The following is an 11,432-nucleotide window of genomic DNA, read 5'->3' as shown; positions in this document are numbered from 1 at the left end:
TCTTGCTCTCTGTACATCCCCTGCTCGACCAGTGCCTGCTTCATTCACATGACTATCCAGTCCACTTAATTATGGGGCTTAATTAATCCCTGGTACCTGCTGATCCCGCCTGAGTTCAATTGCCGCTATTAATGGTAGACTCCTCCCCTGAGTAGCAAAGACTGCTGCCACGTCCTTCCCACCGTCTGCCATCCACAATGGGGTGTCGCTCCCAGACCCTTTTGCTTCAGCCATATAAGATCTCTTGTCCAATAAACTGTTGCTGTCTCTGGGCTCTTCCTTTAAATCTCAAGGCTGGGCAACTACAAGGCTTGCAGGCCTGTGGGGTGCAGCCCAGCATCCCATCATTTTTATATGGTTTTAATTTTTATGTAAATGGCATTTATTTTGTGACCTTTGTTTTTTCGGTATGAATGTGTGAATTGACCAAAATTTACTTATCCAGTCTCTTCTTGAGGAACATTTTAATAGTTATTTTTTTTACTACTACAAATTATATTACTGTAAACATTCTTAGTAAGTCTCCTGATGTGTATTTATAAGACTTCCTTTAGGGTATCTAACTAGTAGGGGAATGACTGAGTCTCCAGTAGGAAAACTATCAACTTAATAAGATAATGCCAAGTGATTTTCCGAGTGATTAAATGACTTAATATATATAAAGCACTTGAAAGAGTACCTAGCACTAGTTTTATTATAATCATAATTATGAATGTGGTTGAACCAATTTACAGTCCCATCAGCAGTGTATATGAGTTCTTGTCATTCTGCATCCTTATTCAGTACTTAACATTTTTGCATCTCTAGTAGATTTGAAATGGTATAACATGCTAGTTTTAATTTGCATTTCCTTATTTACAAATAAAGTTAAGCAAATTTTCTTATGTTTATTGTCCATTCATGACTTTTCTTCTGTGAAATGCTGTTTTCATCTTCTGCCCAATTTTTCCTATTGAGTTATCTTTTCTTATGTTTTATTTTGATGAATAAAAGTTTTTTACTGGACTGCAGTAGAATTTTTCAGCCTCTTGTCTGGTTTGTTTTCCCATAACAAGGTCATTAAAATGACAACTTATTTTCCTTCCAGTTTAAAGTTCTGCTTTTTGTTACTAATGACCTCGAACAGTAACTTTAAGTCAGATAAAGCCATGTGCAAATCCAAAATTCAGCTGCATGTCTTTTTTGATATCTGTAACAGTTACATAGTCCTAAGAAAATGAAAGCATATGAGTCCATTAATCTGTTAACACAAAATGAGCCCTAGGCAGGATGTTGATTGCTGGGCAGGATGTTCATGCAAACACACTGTGGATGTTTTACATGGATAGGCTTTGGGGGAAGATTTCTGGTGCAGGGTTTTAAAGCCAAAATCATAAATTGCTTTAAGCTCAAATTAGGCTTAGAATAAAGGGATATGTCTAGAAGGTACAGTGAAATAGCAGGCTTTGCATAATCATAAATTTGCTAACAGTCTGTTTTGCTACTAATTCTAGTCACTCTTCTGAGAAATGATTGCTTGATTTCTTGACCACTAGCTATCTTGCCAAGTCGCACGTATACCTAGGTGTCTGTCGATGCTTTTTGTTAAGTACACGATTTGTCAATTCAAAGTTCTTTTTGTTGTTATCAATAGAACATATATTTGCATATTTTAGGAGTCCACCAATCTCAACTGGTCATCATCATTAGATAGGAAATTTACGTGTCTTACAATATGAAATGTCTTTAGAGTTGTACTGAAAATACATGTAACTATCTAAGAGCCAAAGAAATGAAAAACCCAATCATGTCCAAAAGTTGAACTTTTTGAGTAGATAGTAAAGCAGGTAATATGTATAACTTACATTCATGAGCAAGGGCTTCCTGTATAAAAGTTAAATTTTGAAGCTCATGATATAGTGACAATAAAAAATGTTCTCAGTATGACAGCCAAAGCAATGAGAGGAACTTTCTAGTTGCTGATAATCCAGGCTTTCACAGAAAGTAAAACTGTTGTGGAAAGTTGCTCTCCATAGGGTGCTTGCCCAGAAAGCTGTAGGAAACAGGAGGTACAATCCCCAGCCAGGAGAAGAGTGGGGACAGGAGGACCTGGCAAGTTTGGTAATGGTCACATGCCCCTACATCCCCATCTTCACATCTCTCTTTTTATTCCTCACCCCAAGGCTTCCTTTCACATATTCTTTCCCATGGGTTTCCTTTCCATGTGAACTCAGGTTGTACCTGGGGCCCTGGAATTGCATGGCCCAAGCCCAAACTAGGGGCACAGGAAAGAAGGAGAAAGAGATTAGTCATCTTTTCCTAAGAGCAAATAGGTCCTGTGCCAGCTCACTTCTTTAAGGCAATGTCTCCAATGCGTGCAAATAGGACACTTGGTTACATGTGACAGAAGCAAAAGAATCTTACATGAGGCTGAATAGAATGGCTCTTTAAGAAGAGATTTGTGCAAGATTAGACTCTCAGAGCCTCAAAAATTCATTTTGAAGGTCAGATAGTCCACGATAATAATGGTAAAGGTCACATAAGTATAATGCTGCATCATTTGCAAAGTGATTTTGCATACATTATCACAACCCTGTGAGGACTGCAGGCCAGTTATTAGAATCTGTGACTTTTGTAGGTTAACAGCTTGTTCAAACTCAGGACCCAAAAGTTCCACCTCTAAAATCAACTTAAAATACTTCTATCTCACACTTTCACCCAGTGGGAAAGACCCATTGTCTAGTTCCATCATACTTTTATTCCTATGGATGAACAGAACTGATTCAGATTCCCTTGCTAGGAACCTTCCTTCTGTGAGCTCTGTTTCCTGAGAATTGGTCTAGCAACAGATATTTTGCTGAGACTGTGGACGGAGGACCTCATGGGAAGAAGAGATTAAAGTCAACCCTTGGGAGAACTCAGGACTGAATAGGCAGAAACTATTCAATAGGTAGACCATTTAATGTGCTAACTTTAAGCCTTGTCTCAAAGGTGTGTGTGTGGGGTGTGTGTGTGTGTGTGTGTGTGTGTGTGTGTGTGTGCGCGTGTGTGTGGTTATCTATAAATAACCTGCTCTCTGAGGATTTACTCTTCAATTTTTTAGCCCCCTAGCCCAGTGGTCCCCAAACTTTTTGGTACCAGGGACCGGTTTTGTGGAAGACAATTTTTCCACGGATGAGGGGGGATGGTTCAGGTAGTAATGTGAATGATGCGGAGCGAAGGGGAGCAGCAGGTGAAGCTTCGCTTGCTCACCTGCTGCTCACCTCCTACCATGTGGCCCGGGTCCAAACAGGCCGCGGACTGCTATCAGTCTGTGGCCTGGAGGTTTGGGACCCCTGCCCTAGCCCCTTCACTTTCCCTTTACTGACAGAGGTCTTTCTGTTCAGAAAAGTTTCTCCATACATCTTAGCGTCTCTGGCATAGACATATATGGCTTAATTCCAGCCCTTACTGACCAGATGTAAAAACAAAAAAAGAATGAAGAAGAGAATGAAGTGGAAGGCAAAGAATCGTGTTAGTATTGCTTTGTCTACAGAAAAGCCACCTCAAGTTCATTCGACGAGGGTGGTGCCGATATATGGGATTGCTGAGAGTAGATTTGTGATGACAGTTGCACCTCAGAATGATATTTTTCCTCAGGGTAGGACATAGCCTATGAATGCGGTGGCTATGACTATAAGTAGTAGGATAATTCCAATGTTTCATGTTTCCTGAAAGGTGTAAGATCCATAGTATAGACCTTGTCCTACGGGGGCATAAAGGCAGATAAAAAATATGGAAGCTCCTTTTGCGTGTATATATCGAATGATTCAGCCATAATTGATGTCTCAGCAGATGTGTGTTACTGATGAGAAGGCAGTTGTTGTGTCTGGTGTGTAGTGTATTGCTAGGAATAGGCCTGTTAGGATTTGTAGGATTAGGCAGACGCTTCATAAGGAGCCAAAATTTCATCATGAGGAGATATTTGATGGAGTAGGGAGGTCAATGAATGTGTTGTTGAGTATTTTTATTAGTGGGTGGGTTTTTTGGGTGTTGGTCATTGGTGTTCTATTTTTTTTGGGGGGGGGGTACGGGGGGCCTCTCACTGCTGTGGCCTCTCCCGTTGCGGAGCACAGGCTCCGGATGCACAGGCTCAGCGGCCATGGCTCACAGGCCCAGCCGCTCCACGGCATGTGGGATCTTCCCAGACCAGGGCACAAACCCGTGTCCCCTGCATCGGCAGGCGGATTCTCAACCACTGCGCCACCAGGGAAGCCGTGTCATTGGTGTTCTTGTAGTTGAATGACAACGATGATTTTTCATGTCATTGGTCATGGTTGAAGTCCATGTGAGAGTAATGATGACATATACTGTATTTATTTTAAGTATTTTTTTGTGATTAGTTTTGTGGGGGTTTCTTCAAAACTTCAGCTATTTATGCGGGTCTAGTGTTGATTGTGGGTGATGGTGTCGAGTGTGGGATTGTGTTAAATTTTGGTGGTTCATTTCTGGGTCTAATGGTATTTTTTTTCTATTTAGGGGGGATATTGGTTGTGTTTGGTTATACAACGGCTATAGCCACTGAACAATATCCTGAGGTTTGGGTTTCTAATAAGGTTGTATTAGGGACATTTCTTTTAGGATTGGTAGTAGAGTTTTTAATGGTATTTTATATTTTGAAGGATGAGGTTGTGGAAATTGTGTTTAAGTTTAATGGGTTGGGGGATTGGGTTATTTACAATACTGGTGACTCTGGGTTTTTTTAGTGAGGAGGCTATGGGGATTGTGGCGTTATACAGTTTTGGTACTTGGTTGGTGATTGTTACGGGCTGGTCATTATTTATTGGTGTTGTGGTTATTATGGAGATTACTCGGGGTAATTAAGTAGGAGTATACTCAGGGTGATGGTAATGAGGAATGATAGAAAGTATAGTTTAATAAGGCCTTTTTGGTTTGAGACTTGTGTGGAGGATTTTAGTTGAATGAAGGCTGTAGTCTTTGGTAGGATAGTTTCTAGTCAGATTAAGTCTAGTAAGGAGGTTGCTAATTTTTGGCTTATTGATAGGTTTAGATGGGGGGGTAGGTGGTATATGATGGTGGGGAAATATCCTAAGGGACTGGAGAATTTAGAGGAGTTTGAGGGGTGAGTATAGTTTAAGTTTTGTGTGTTAAGATTGATTTCGAATGCTAGCACGAAGCCCAGAGCTGTTCCTGCAAGGGCAGTTAATTTTAAGTATAAAGGTATAGTTATTAGGGGGATGGTTGTTGGAGGAATGCCGTTGGGGATGAGGAAGCCAGCAAAAATACTTCTGATTAATAGGCGTTTGAGTTAACTAAGAGTGGGTAAGAGTGGGTTTACTAAGAATGGGTTAACTAAGAGTGGGTTGTTTTCATTGATAGGAGCTGAAGGAGAGAAGCAGGGTTGTCCTGGTAGCGCAAAGAAGATAATGTGAGTGCTATAGATGGCTGTGAGGGAGGTAGCGGTTAGAGTTATTAATAGGGCTCAGGAGTTGTTTTAAGACATGGTGGCGGTCTTGATAATTAGGTCTTTAGAGTAAAACCCGATGAGAAACGGTATTCCTTTTAGCACTAGGCATCCAATGATAAGGGCTGTTGCAGTGAAGGGTAAGGTCTTGAATAAGCCTCCTATTTTTCGAATGTCCTGCTTTTTGTTTAGGTTGTGAATAATGGATCCAGAGCATATGAATAATATGGCTTTAAAGAAAGTGTGTGTGCAAATATGTAAAAATGCTAGATGAAGTTGGTTGACACCAATTGTTACTATCATTAGACCTAATTGACTTGAGGTAGAGAAGGTGATAATTTTTTTAATGTCGTTTTGGGTAAGAACACATATGGCTGTGAACAGGGTGGTAAGGCCTCCTAGGCAGAGCATTATTGTTTGAATGAGTTTGTTGTTTTCTGTTAAAGGGTAAAATTGGATAAGTAGGAAAATTCCCGCTACAACTATTGTGCTTGTGTGGAGTAGAGCCGAGACTGGGGTAGGACCTTCTATTGCTGAGGGGAGCCAGGGGTGAAATCCAAATTGGGCTGATTTTCCAGCTGCAGCTAGTATGAGTCCTGTGAGAGGGAGGTTTAATGGGTTTCGGTCGAATATGAAAATTTGTTGCAGGTCTCATGCATTTGTGTTAGATAAAAGCCATACCATTGATATAATGAATCCTACATCCCTGATTGAGTTATATAAGATTGCTTGAAGAGCAGCTGTGTTTGCATCTGCTCAACCATGTCATCATCCAATGAGCAGGAAAGATATGATTCCAATACCCCTTCTCATCCAATAAAAAGTTGGAAGAGGTTGTTGGCTGTAACAAGGATTTGTATGGTGATGAGGAAGAGGAGTAAATACTTGAAAAATTGGTTGATACAAGGATCTGAGTGTATATATCATATTGAGAATTCTATAATGGATCATGTGATGAACAATGCCACGAGTATGAATATAATTGAGAAATAATCTATTTTGAAGCTAAGTGTCAATTTAAGCATTTGGACAATAATTCAGTGTCAGTTTGAAATGAATATTTCTTGGCCTGTGTGAAGGAATATTATAGTTGGGATTAGACTGGTAATGAAAGCACAGGAGACAATATTTTTTACATATGATGGGTATTTATCATTTTTGTAGAAGTTTGTACTAGTTATCATGATTGGAATAATTAGCACTAGTAATGTGATTAGGGCAAAAAAAGAGAATAGGTTTATTACTTTTATTTACAGTTGCACCAATTTTTTGGTTCCTAAGACCAATGGATAACTACCATCCTTTGAAAGTTTGAAAAAGCCACACTATTAGGTATGGGAACATGAATTAGCAGTTCTTGCGATACTTTCTCGGTAAATAAGAAGTCTTAGTCTTCTGTTGCTAGATCCACAATCTGGTGTTTTTTTAAAACTATATTTACAGTACAGGGGACCCAAGATTATTTTGGGGTTTAGTGACAGGAGTAGAAGTGGAAGGATATGGAGGGCTATAAGGGCGTGTTCTCGTGTAAAGGAGGGCATAATGTTATTGATATGGTGTGTATATTTGCCACGTTGTGTTGTGATTAGTATATACATGGAGTATAGGGCTGTAAGTACAATATTGGGTCCTATTAGAATAATAGTGAGATTTGACCATGAGAAAGTTGATATAACTACGAACAGTTCTCTGATCAGATTAATGGTAGGGGGTAGGGCCAGGTTTGTTAGGCTTGCTAATAGTCATCAAGTGGCTATTAGTGGGAGAAGAATTTACAGGCCTCGGGCTAAGATTATGGTTCGGCTATGGATTTGCTCGTAATCTGAGCTTGCTGGGCAAAATAATATAGACGACGTGAGGCCGTGAGCAATTATTAGGGCTGTAGCCCCTATATAACTTCAGGGGGTTTGAATGAGGATAGCTGCAATAACGAGTGCAATATGGCTGACTGAGGAGTATGCGATGAGTGATTTTAGGTCTGTTTGACGTAGACAAATAGAGCTAGTTATGATTATCCCTCATAAGGAAAGCATAAGGAAAGGGTATGCTATATACTCTGTTAGGGGATTAAGTATTGACGTGATTCGTAGCATGCCGTAGCCCCCGAGTTTTAGTAGTACGGCTGCAAGGACTATGGAGCCTGTGATGGGAGCTTCTACGTGTGCTTTGGGTAGTCAAAGGTGGAGGCCGTAGAGGGGCATTTTTACTATAAAAGCTATCATGCAGGCCAATCATATAAAGACGTTGGACCCGGAGTTGGAAACTGGTTGGGTTCGATATTGAAGTACTAGGAGATTTAGGGAGCCCATGATGTTTTGTATATATGTTAATGCCACTAGTAATGGGAGTGACCCAGCTAATGTGTAGAATAGAAAGTAGAGTCCTGCATTAAGTCGTTCTGTTTGGTTACCCCAACGGGTAATGGTAATAAGGGTAGCGACTAGTGTGGCTTCAAATATAACGTAAAATAGGATTAGCTCTGTGGCAGTGAATGTTATGATTAGAAGTGTTTGTAACATGATTAGTATTGTGATGTAAAGTTTTTTTCAGATTAATGGTTCTTTGAGTAAGTGGGATTGACTAGCTATTAATATTAGGGGGAGGAGTCATATTGTTAGGATTAGTAATGGTGGGGAGAGGGAATCCGAGAAGAATGTTAATGAGTAGTTGAGGCTCTTGTCGCTGAATTGGTTAAGAAGAAGTAGGCTTGTAAGTCTAAGTAATAGGCTGTGGGTTGTGGAGTTAATTCAGATTATGTTGTTTCCTCATAATCAAGTTAGAGGTATTAGTATGATTGTGGGAATAATAAATTTTAGCATTGGAGAAGGTTTTGAGGTTTCGTATGTAATTGGTCCCATATGTGTTTGATACTATTACTAATAGAGCTAATCCGAGAGCTGCTTCACAGGCTGTGAATACCAGTAGGATGATTGGTATTATGCTGGCTAAGGTGAAATGTGAGTTTAAGGTTGTCAGGGCTGCTAGGTTAAATAGTGATAATATCATGCCCTCTAAGCAAAGTAGTGAGGATATTAGGTGGGACTGGTATATCAGTAAACCTATAAGGGATATAGTGAAAGCCATGATAATGTTTATATGTACTAGGGACACTTGGTAGTTATGAGTTTAACCATAATCTAATGAGTCAAAATCACTTGTTTTATTTTAAGCTAAATACCATATTCAGCTCACTCCAACCCCTTTCGAATTCATCCGTAGGCCAGGCTGATTGCTAATAATGAAATAAAAAATAGGACTATGATAAGTATTGTTTTTAGGTTGTTTGTTTGGGTTGTTCAGGGGAGGAGTAGTAGGAGGGCAATTTCTAGGTCGAAAAGAAGGAAGGTGATTGATACTAGGAAAAATTTTATAGAAAAGGGTAAGTGGGCGGATCCTATAGGGTCAAATCCGCACTCGTAGGGGCTTGTTTTTTCTGCATAGATGTTTAGTTGAGGAAGTCATAAGGCGATAAGTATGAGTAATGAGGCTAGTATTGTGTTTGTTAATAAGGTCAGTATTAGGTTTATTGTTCTTTTTCGGGGTGTACCTAAACTAGCTGATTGGAAGTCAGTTGTACTAATTAATACTAAAAGGACTATGAGCCTCATCAATGAATAGATATGTAAAGAAAGAGTCATACAACATCTACAAAAGGTCAGTATCAAGCAGCAGCTTCGAAGCCGAAGTGGTGGTTGTATGTGAAGTGGAATGTTAGTTGGCATAGGAAACAATAAGAAAGGTAGATCCAATAATTACATGCAATCCATGAAATCCTGTGACTACGAAGAAAGTTGATCCATAGACTCCATCTGAGATTGTAAAAGGGGCTTCATAATACTCTAATGCTTGTAGTAGTGTAAAATAAATACTGAGAGCAATTGTAATGAAAAGGGCTTGGAGTATGTTTGCGATTTCCTTCTATAAGGCTATGATGGGCTCAGGTAATCGATATGCCAGAGACTAATAGCACAGAAGTGTTGAGGAGTGGTACTTCTAGGGGGTTTAAGGGGTGAATGCCTGTTGGTGGTCAGCATCCGCCTAGTTCAGGAGTGAGGAGCGAGGCTTGAGTGGTAGAAGACTCAAAAAAAGTCAGTAAAAAATAGGACTTCTGATACGATAAATAAGATTATTCTGTATCAAAGTCTCTTTTGGACGGTTGGTGTGTGATGGCCTTGGAAAGTGCTTTCTCAAATGAAGTCTCATCATCATTGATAGATATATTGTTAGAATATTAGTTAATAGGCCCAGTATTAGCAGAACTATTGAGTTGAAGTGGAATCACATGATTAGGCCTGATGTTATGAGAAGTGCTGAAAGAGCTCCTGTGAAGGGTCGAGGACTAGGATTTACTATGTGATATGTGTGGGTTTGGTCACTATGTGTTGTCATGCAGGTATAAGCTTACTAAGAGGGTAAATACATAGGCCTGAATTATAGCAACAGCAAATTTGAGGATAGTGAGTAGGGTGAGAATGATAAATGTAATGAGAGCTGTGAATGTGCTGGTGCTTACTAGCACAAGGGTTGTCTCCCCAATTAGATGTATTAATAAGTGGCCTGCCATAATATTGGCTGTTAGTCGTACGGCCAGTGCTACTGGCTGGATGAATAGGCTAATAGTTTCGATAATTACTAGCATAGGGATGAGGAAAGTGGGTGTGCCTTGTGGTAAGAAGTGGGCTGGGGATGCTTTTGTTTTATTACAGAGGCCTGTAATGACGGCACCGGCTCATAGAGGGATAGCCATTCCTACATTTATTGAGAGCTGTGTGGTGGGTGTAAACGAGTGGGGTAATAGTCCGAGGAGATTGGTTGAGCCAATAAATAGAATGAGCGATATAAGTGTTAGTGATCAGGTTTGTCCTCTGTGGTTATGAATACCTATTATTTGTTTTGATGTGAGTTGAATTAACCACTGTTGAAGGGAGATTATGCAATTATTAATTAGTCATTTTGACGTTGGGAATAGAATGCTTGGGAATATAACGATCAGGATGACAACAGGGATGCCTATTATTACTGGGGTTACGAAAGGGGCAAATAGATTTTCGTTCATACTGTTTCTCAAGGGGCATATTGTTTTTATATTTTAGTGAGTGTTGATTTTGGGTTGGGGTAGTAGATGTGCTTTGAGATTTTTAGTTGAAATATAATAAATAGTGTTAAAAATATAGATAAATAGTAACATATCATGTTGATATATCTAGTTGTGGCATGTCATCAAGGAAAGCTTTGGCTCTCAATCTTTAACTTAAAAGGCTAACGCTAATTTAGCTTCTTAATGAGTTTATAGCATAGAGGGATATAGCATCATTTCTCAAAGTATTTTAGGGGTACTAGCTCAAGAACAATTGGCATGAAGCTGTGATTTGAGCTACAGATCTCTGAACACTGTCCGTAGAGCAAGCCTGGTCGTGCTGATATTAGAGTTGTTTGGTTTAGGCGCCCTGGGATTGCGTCTGTCTTTAGACCCAAGGAGGGTACGGCTCATGAGTGTAGTACGTCTTCAGAGGAGATTAGTATTCGGATTGTTATCTCTGTAGGTAAAATTACTCGTTTATCTACTCCTAGTAGTCGCAGTTCTCCTGGTTTTAGGTCTGGTGTTGGGATTATATAGGAATCAAAGTTCAGCTCTTCATAGTCTGTACTCAGCTTCAGTATCATTGGTGGCCTATAGTTTTTACAGTAAAAGATGGGCTCTTGATTTCATCTATCATATAAAGAATTCATAATGATGGCAGGGCAATTAAGATTAAGATAATGGCCGGGAGAATAGTTCAAATAGCCTCCACCGGGCTTCCCTGGTGGCGCAGTGGTTGAGAATCCGCCTGCCGATGCAGGGGACACGGGTTCGTGCCCCGGTCCGGGAAGATCCCATATGCTGCGGAGCGGCTAGGCCCGTGAGCCATGGCCGCTGAGCCTGCGCGTCCGGAGCCTGTGCTCCACAACGGGAGAGGCCACAACAGTGAGAGGCCCGCATACCGCAAAA

The 11,432-nt window shown here is 40.2% G+C and overlaps 1 pseudogene; it reads right to left on the bottom strand.

Moving 5' to 3' along the window:
* Positions 1-4,825: 4,825 nt before the first annotated feature.
* LOC129391370 (NADH-ubiquinone oxidoreductase chain 5-like) overlaps positions 4,826-11,432 on the bottom strand; it is a 118,553-nt pseudogene continuing 111,946 nt past the window's right edge.

The sequence above is a fragment of the Physeter macrocephalus genome, chromosome 16, assembly GCF_002837175.3.
Source record: "Physeter macrocephalus isolate SW-GA chromosome 16, ASM283717v5, whole genome shotgun sequence".
NCBI lineage: Eukaryota > Metazoa > Chordata > Mammalia > Artiodactyla > Physeteridae > Physeter > Physeter macrocephalus.
Note: the sequence above shows the minus strand (reverse complement) of the source record. Positions and strands in the feature narration are given on the sequence as shown.